The 7,226-nt window shown below is 41.2% G+C and overlaps 1 protein-coding gene across 1 annotated transcript in view; it reads left to right on the top strand.

Moving 5' to 3' along the window:
• Positions 1 to 3,771: 3,771 nt before the first annotated feature.
• The window catches only part of NPFFR2 (neuropeptide FF receptor 2), a 98,712-nt gene continuing 95,257 nt past the window's right edge, over positions 3,772 to 7,226 (top strand). The window contains exon 1 of the mRNA XM_033214481.1: positions 3,772 to 4,138. The gene's annotated coding sequence lies outside the window, so the exon portion shown is untranslated. The remainder of the gene's footprint in view (positions 4,139 to 7,226) is intronic.

The raw sequence follows: 7,226 nt of genomic DNA, 5'->3' as shown, positions 1-7,226 counted from the left end.
TTCTAGGGCTGTCAAAAACTCAGGTTCCTTTCATCCTGTTTCTCTGCCACTCTCAGCATGTGGTATACACCCCATGGTTCAAGGTGGTAGCCTGAGTGCCACCATATTTAAGCTAGCCATGAGAAGAATGTATGGCAGTGTCATCAACGGAGCTAGAGTATGTTTTGGGAAGAAGACCAGGATTCTAGTTTTAGATATGCTGAGTTTCAGAAGATGTTGACACAGACATTAACATTGTCAAGTAAGAGTCTCGTACTTACAGAGAACATCTAGACTGGAGATATAAATGTGGGGATCGCCTGCATATGCATGCTAATTAAGGCCAGTGGTGTGGATAAGAATGCATAGAAATTAGTGCAGCATAAGAAGAGAAGTGAATCTAGCACTGAGCCTTAAAGAAATACCTATGTTAGGCCGGGTGACATGGCTCATGCTTATAATCCTAGCATTTTGGGAGGCCAAGGAGGGTGGGTTACCTGAGCTCAGGAGTTTGAGATGAACCTGGGCAACATGTGAAACCCCGTCTCTACTAAAATACAAAACTTAGCCGTGTGTGGTAGCACATACCTCTAGTTCCGGCTAGCTGGGAGGCTGAGGCACAAGAATTGCTTGAACCTGGGAGGCGAAGCTTGTAGTAAGTCGAGGTCACGCCACTGCACTCCATCCTGGGCAATAGAGAGAGACTCTGTCTCAAAACAAAACAAACAAACAAAAATGAGCGCGGTGACTTATGTCTGTAATCCCAGCACTTTGGGAGGCCAAGGGATCATGGGGTCAGGAGATTAAGACCATACTGGCTAACATGGTGAAACCCTGTCTCTACTAAAAACACAAAAAATTAGCTGGATGTGGTGGCACTTTCCTGTAGTACTAGCTACTAAGGGAGGCTAAGGCAGGAGAATTGCTTGAACCTGGGAGGCGGAGGTTGCAGTGAGCCGAGATAGTGCCTCTGCACTTCAGCCTGGGCGACAGAGCAAGACTCCATCTCAAAACAAACAAGCAAAAAAACAAAAAAAAAACAAAACAAAGAAAGAAGTACCTATGTTAAATGGCTGTGTAGGAAAATAAAAATTTTAAAACAGCCTGTAAAGGATACAAAAAATGTGCAGCCAGAGATGCAGGGTAAACAAACAAAAAATAGGGGATTATGAGGAAATATATTCCAAGAGGAAGAACTGTTACACATAGAAATCAAGCTGCTCAAAGGCCAAATAAGATGCAGACTGAAAAATATCCATTGTATTTCATTGTATTTCTCAACATGGAAGTATTGATAATTTTTGCAAGATTGGCGAGAAGGTCTAGCTGGAGTGGGTTGCTAAGTGGATGGGAAGTGAGGAAATGCAAATTGACAGATTGGACAGCAGAACAGTGCAGTTGTTCCTGAGAAGGAATGATGTATTACACTTAGGCCTTGCAGGAAAACAGTGGGATTTTTATTTTGTTTTGTTTTAAATGGAAGATCTTAACATATATAAAAGCCAGGAATAATTCATTTCACAAGGAGAGAAGAAATATACGAGAAAGTGTGAGAATCCTGAAAATATGGGAGAGGGTGGGAAGAAAAGCTCACCATTGTAGACATGGGCTTTAGCTAGGAGAAAGAAAGACGACCTCCTCTATTAAAACCAGTTATAGCAAAGAATGATGAATGAAAGCATGGAAGTTAAAACAGGGTGTATAGGTGTTTACAGGAGAAGTACTCAGGGAGAGGTGCATATCAGGTCCTTCCCTAGTTTTATATACTTTTCTTCTGCTTATGGATATAGTCTATTGTTTTCAGTGGTGGTGGAATAGTAGGGGTGGGGGACAGGAGAATAGTTCTTGCAGTGTGTTGTTTCATGATACAGAAATGGAATCATAGTTTAAATGATTGTTACATAAGTTTTATATTTCTTTTAATTCGTAATAGAATCCTAGCAAGCTAGACATTACCTCATTGTCTCATCAAAAGCATTGCTATTGTTTTCATTCATTTTAATGACTTATTTTTCCAGTGGTATGAGGGATTATGTAGAGCAATGATCCACAATTATTTTTGCACTTTGATTTGAGAATCTCAGGTTGAACACAAAATGCTTTTCTCTTCTTAGTTTTATTTTACCCAACTAACTTACTATTCTATGCTATGACTCCTGTGTTATCTCTTTAATGTCTTTTTCTTTTCTATGACTTTCTGTGCCTTGAGTATCCTGATAAACTTTAGAGAAGTGGAACCAGTATCCTTACCTTGAACTTGGCAAAGTCTTGGGAGAAATACCCCTTCCTAAATCCTCAGTGTAATCATCATCCAGTTTTAAACACACCACACACACACACACACACACACACACACACACGTCAGAATCTGCAACTTTAATCCAAGACCAAGGAATCCTACTTTATTTTTATTTTTATTTTTTTTTAGACGGAGTCTCGCAGTCGCCCAGGCTGGAGTGCAGTGGCCGGATCTCAGCTCACTGCAAGCTCCGCCTCCCGGGTTTACGCCATTCTCCTGCCTCAGCCTCCCGAGTAGCTGGGACTACAGGCGCCCGCCAACTCGCCCGCTAGTTTTTTCTATTTTTTTAGTAGAGACGGGGTTTCGCCGTGTTAGCCAGGATGGTCTCGATTTCCTGACCTCGCGATCCACCCGTCTCGGCCTCCCAAAGTGCTGGGATTACAGGCTTGAGCCACCGCGCCCGGCAGGAATCCTACTTTAAAAGGTCTGTCTCACCATAGGCTTTTTTTTCTTTTTTCTTTTCCTGTATCCCACATGTACCAGTGATATAGGCAGAGAAATGTAGTAGATAAAGAAATGAATTTGGCTTCTGGAGCTGTTCTTTCATTTAAATACCACTTCTGTAATCTTAGACAAGTCACTAAACCTTGGTGCCTCTGTGTGGATCAGAAATAATTATACACCAACTCTTCACAAACCTAGGGTACTCACGTGGGGATTAGCTCCAATAGGCTCCTCACAGGCTTTTCGCTTTTTTTTTTTTTTGAGACGGAGTCTCGCTCTGTCGCCCAGGCTGGAGTGCAGCGGCCGGATCTCAGCTCACTACAAGCTCCGTCTCCCGGGTTTACGCCATTCTCCTGCCTCAGCCTCCGGAGTAGCTGGGACTACAGGCGCCCGCCACCTCGCCCGGCTAGGTTTTTTTTTTTTTTTTTTTTTTTTGTATTTTTTAGTAGAGACGGGGTTTCACCGTGTTAGCCAGGATGGTCTCGATCTCCTGACCTCGTGATCCGCCCGTCTCGGCCTCCCAAAGTGCTGGGATTACAGGCTTGAGCCACCGCGCCCAGCCTTCTCAGTAACTGTATAAATCTCTAAGCTAATCCATTAAAGTCTAGTCATGTTCTCTCTATTAGCAAGACCCAACTGGGCAGATAGTCCTATTAGGATCATTGTGAGTCTCCCCAGGGTTCTCCTCCTTCCATTTCTGATTATGCTGTGAATAAATTTCCAGAATTTCAGAGGGGTTTGCTTGCAAGCTAAAAGGTCTTTGCAAAGATTCAAAGAATAGGGTCTGCTTCAGACAGAGGGAGGGTTTGCAATATGCGATGAACCTCTCAGTCCCATTAAAACCTTAGAGATGATGATAGCTCACATTTAGTGTAATGCTTAATTTGTACAAGACTATTCCAGGCACTTTTGCACGTAGACAAATAATTTTCAGATTACCTTCTGATTAATGTCATCATCATCTCTATTTTACAAACGAGGAAACTGAGGCACAGAGAGGCTAAATCACTTGTCCAGGATCTGGAGGCAGGTAACGGCGATGATGCTAGTCATACTGATGCTTCCTTTCCTTTGCTGCACTCGAATTCTGAGTTTCACAAGAATGTACCTGGGTGCCCATTAGCGGGATATGAATAGTTTCTTCGGAACCCCAGTGGTCAGCTGGTGCCTCCTGGAGAGTGACGTCTTATCTGAAGGGGTCAGGGAGGCGGGGAGCGAGCGCAGAGCACTCAGCGCCCTGCACCGCGGCGGGGCAGCCTGAAGCGGAGCAGGGAGTCCGAGGCGGACAGACGTCGGCTGGGGTTGAGCCGCCAGACCGCGAAAAGTAGCTGGAGCCAGAGCAAGGGACAGAACCTGTTGCTGCAGACGGGCTTGGTGGATTCCGGTTCCCGCCGCCGACAGGGCTCGCCGGGAGAGGTAACAGCATGGGCCAGTTTGGCTGGGGGCCCCCGCGTAAGGGCGCGATCCCTCTCTAATGCCTAACGCTTGCCTTGATGATACATATTAGCGATTGGGGACTGACACCTTGGATTTTTCAAATCCCTTCCTAATTACACAGGCACCCCTTTGGTCACTGGCCCGACATTGGGGACTTCTCTGCCCTGGATGTCTGCACCACAGATGGCTGTGACCCCAGGCTTGCAGAGCAGGGACCTGGTCAAGGGATTTGGGGCGCTTTCTTAACCTTAGAGTTCCCCCCAAACCCTCTCCAGGGCTGTATTGTAACTTTGTTGAATTTTCTTAGCCGGTTTGAAGCTAGCGAGTTTCTAAACTGCTTTCATCCGTGATGCTTCTGAGCAATGATCTTTGTGTATCTGAGGCTTCATCCTGTGCATTTCCACTTGCTAGAAAAGCTAAAATGAGATTTCTGAGCTGCGTCCAGAACACCAGAGTCCTTACTGAAGGCGTTTGGATAGGTTTTATCCCCTTCCGGGAGTGAGATAGGGTTTCCAGACAATACCATTTTAGTTCTTCTGCCAAACCATCAGGCATTTTCCAACAGTGCTGCCCTAGGTCAAATTTAGGGTCTGGAGGAGAGGAAAATGATCTGCTTCAAGCTGTCGTTCCAGTTAAAGACAGAACTACTAGCTAAAAACCAAAAATACATTTGTTCATTTCCCATTTCCCCTCAGCTAGACTGTAGATATTTGAAATATTTATTTATTTTTTAAAATCTTAATTATAACATGAATTGTACAAAGATGTTGGTTTACTTTTTTTAATCCAAATATGCAAAGTTGTTGTAAACATGTATCTAAATTTCTAATTCCATTCACATCCAAATAACTTTCAAGTGGTAACAACTAATGAGAGAAAGGATGGAAAAATCAATGGTTTGTAAACTGTGAAGGACATATTTTTGTTTCCGTCTGGATTTCTAATTAAACCATAATCAATTGAGTAAAATTATAATAATGATGAATCTAAGTTATGGTTGAATTTGCAAAATGGCTATAACATGCTCAAAAATAGTGCCATTATCATCAACAGAATGGTAATTGTAGGCAGAATTCAATTAGAATATTTCATCTGTTAAAAACTTCTATAGGTTGATCATTTAATAAAACAGTGATGCAATATAGTGCAGTAACAGTACTTACTGCACTGAATTTAAAGGCACATATTAACATTAAAGACTGGCTATTGTACTAATCAAAAAGCGCTTTATTGCTTGAAAATAACAATAATAACAATATATCACTATCCTATTCTTTTTCTCAATATTTGTTTTTCCAAAATCCATACACCCCAATAAGATCTTTCTACTAGCCACGATTTCTTCATGTCTATAGAAAACTTTAGAGCATTTGAGGCTTAAACTTATTTTTGCTTCATCTATCTGTTTGTCTGTTTTATCTGGCAGTTTTATTCTTGGTGCATTTTGTGAACACATTACAAAGTATCTAAAATTATATATTAGAAATTCATTGTTTTATTTGTATGATTATTTTATCCCATAGTTCCTATAAATCATACTGCTCACCAATACTATCTTTTAGAGATGCCAAAGACTATAGGTTGAATAAATATGAATTCACTATAAACCAATGAATGATTTCTTCCTGAAGTATCAGTTTATTTATTGTAGTTGTTCTTTGGCTCTGTGTGTGTGTGTGGTGTGTGTGTGTGTGTATGTGTGTGTGTGATTTCTTATGAGAATTCCATGCAAATGCCTCTGTGATATTACAAACCTTTTCACTGCATTGCATTAAAATGGATTTCCAGCTGTAATATGGAGCACAAAATAAGGACAACTTCATGCATTGAAACTTCAGATACTTAAAAGTAATAATTTTGTAAAATACTACCCTCTTTATTATGGAAAAAAGGACATTTATTTTAGCTAAATATTTTAAAACTGTCAAGCACATTCAAAGAAAATGGGATAAATACAATCTCACATTCCTAAAACATATCTGGATTAGTCTATTCTCATGCTGCTATAAAGGACTGCCTGAGACTGGGTAATTTATGAAGGAAAAATATTTAATTGACTCAAAGTTCTGCAGGGCTGAAGAGGCCTCAGGAAACTTACAATCATGGCAGAAGGGGAAGCAAACATGTTCTTTTTCATGTGATGGCACGAAGGAGAAGTGTCAAGCAAAAGGGGAAAAGCCCCCTATAAAACCATCAGATCTCATGAGAACTCACTCACTATCATGAGAATAACATGGCAGTAACTGCCCTCATGATTCAATTACCTCCCACCGGGTCCCTCCCAGCAACACATGGGGATTACAAGAACTACAATTCAAGACAAGATTTGGGTGGGGACACGGCCAAACTATATCAATATTTATATAGTATTTTAATAATCTTAACAAATTGTTCTCTTAAACATGTGAATTTTATGCTTACCATTAACCTGATGTTAACAGTTCATTTTCCTTTCCTCTCTGTTTCCCTTTGATTTTAAGTTCTAGCTTTGTGGATAAACTGGTTCTTAAATGAATTTTCCAATTCTCTTGAAACTGAACATTAAGGCTTCAGGGAGACTTTCGCTCCATTAGACTAGAAGGAAATGGAAATATACTACCCATACAAAAAGATGCAATGGTCACTACAGCAGACAGCTGTTGGGAATGGGTCTGGTATCCTTGCTTTATGGAGTTTTCAAATAGGAGACTTCTAAAAGTAAAGAAATTTGGTTTCTTCCCAGTCAGGCTTCTAACTGGCTCTGTGCCTCAGGCAAATCATTTAACTTCTCCATGTCTAAGATTCCTCAAATGTAAAAGGATGAATTATAATTTGATTTCTAAAATCCTTTCACCCCTCTAGATTTCTCTGTTTCTATGGTAGAGGGCAGAGTATCCAGAGTGAGAAAGCTCATATATCCTTGCTCTGCCATTTGAGAGCTTCTGCCCTTAGGCAAGGCCCTGAAATTCTATGACATCAACACCTCCTCTACAAAATGTCCTAATAGAAGAAATTAACAGAATGATGTATTGTGCTGGATATTGTGTCTGGTACACAGGGGATGCACAAGAATGTTTTTAACACACCC

The sequence above is a fragment of the Trachypithecus francoisi genome, unplaced genomic scaffold, assembly GCF_009764315.1.
Source record: "Trachypithecus francoisi isolate TF-2019V2 unplaced genomic scaffold, Tfra_2.0 Lachesis_group1, whole genome shotgun sequence".
NCBI lineage: Eukaryota > Metazoa > Chordata > Mammalia > Primates > Cercopithecidae > Trachypithecus > Trachypithecus francoisi.
This window is presented reverse-complemented; position numbering and strand designations above follow the sequence as displayed.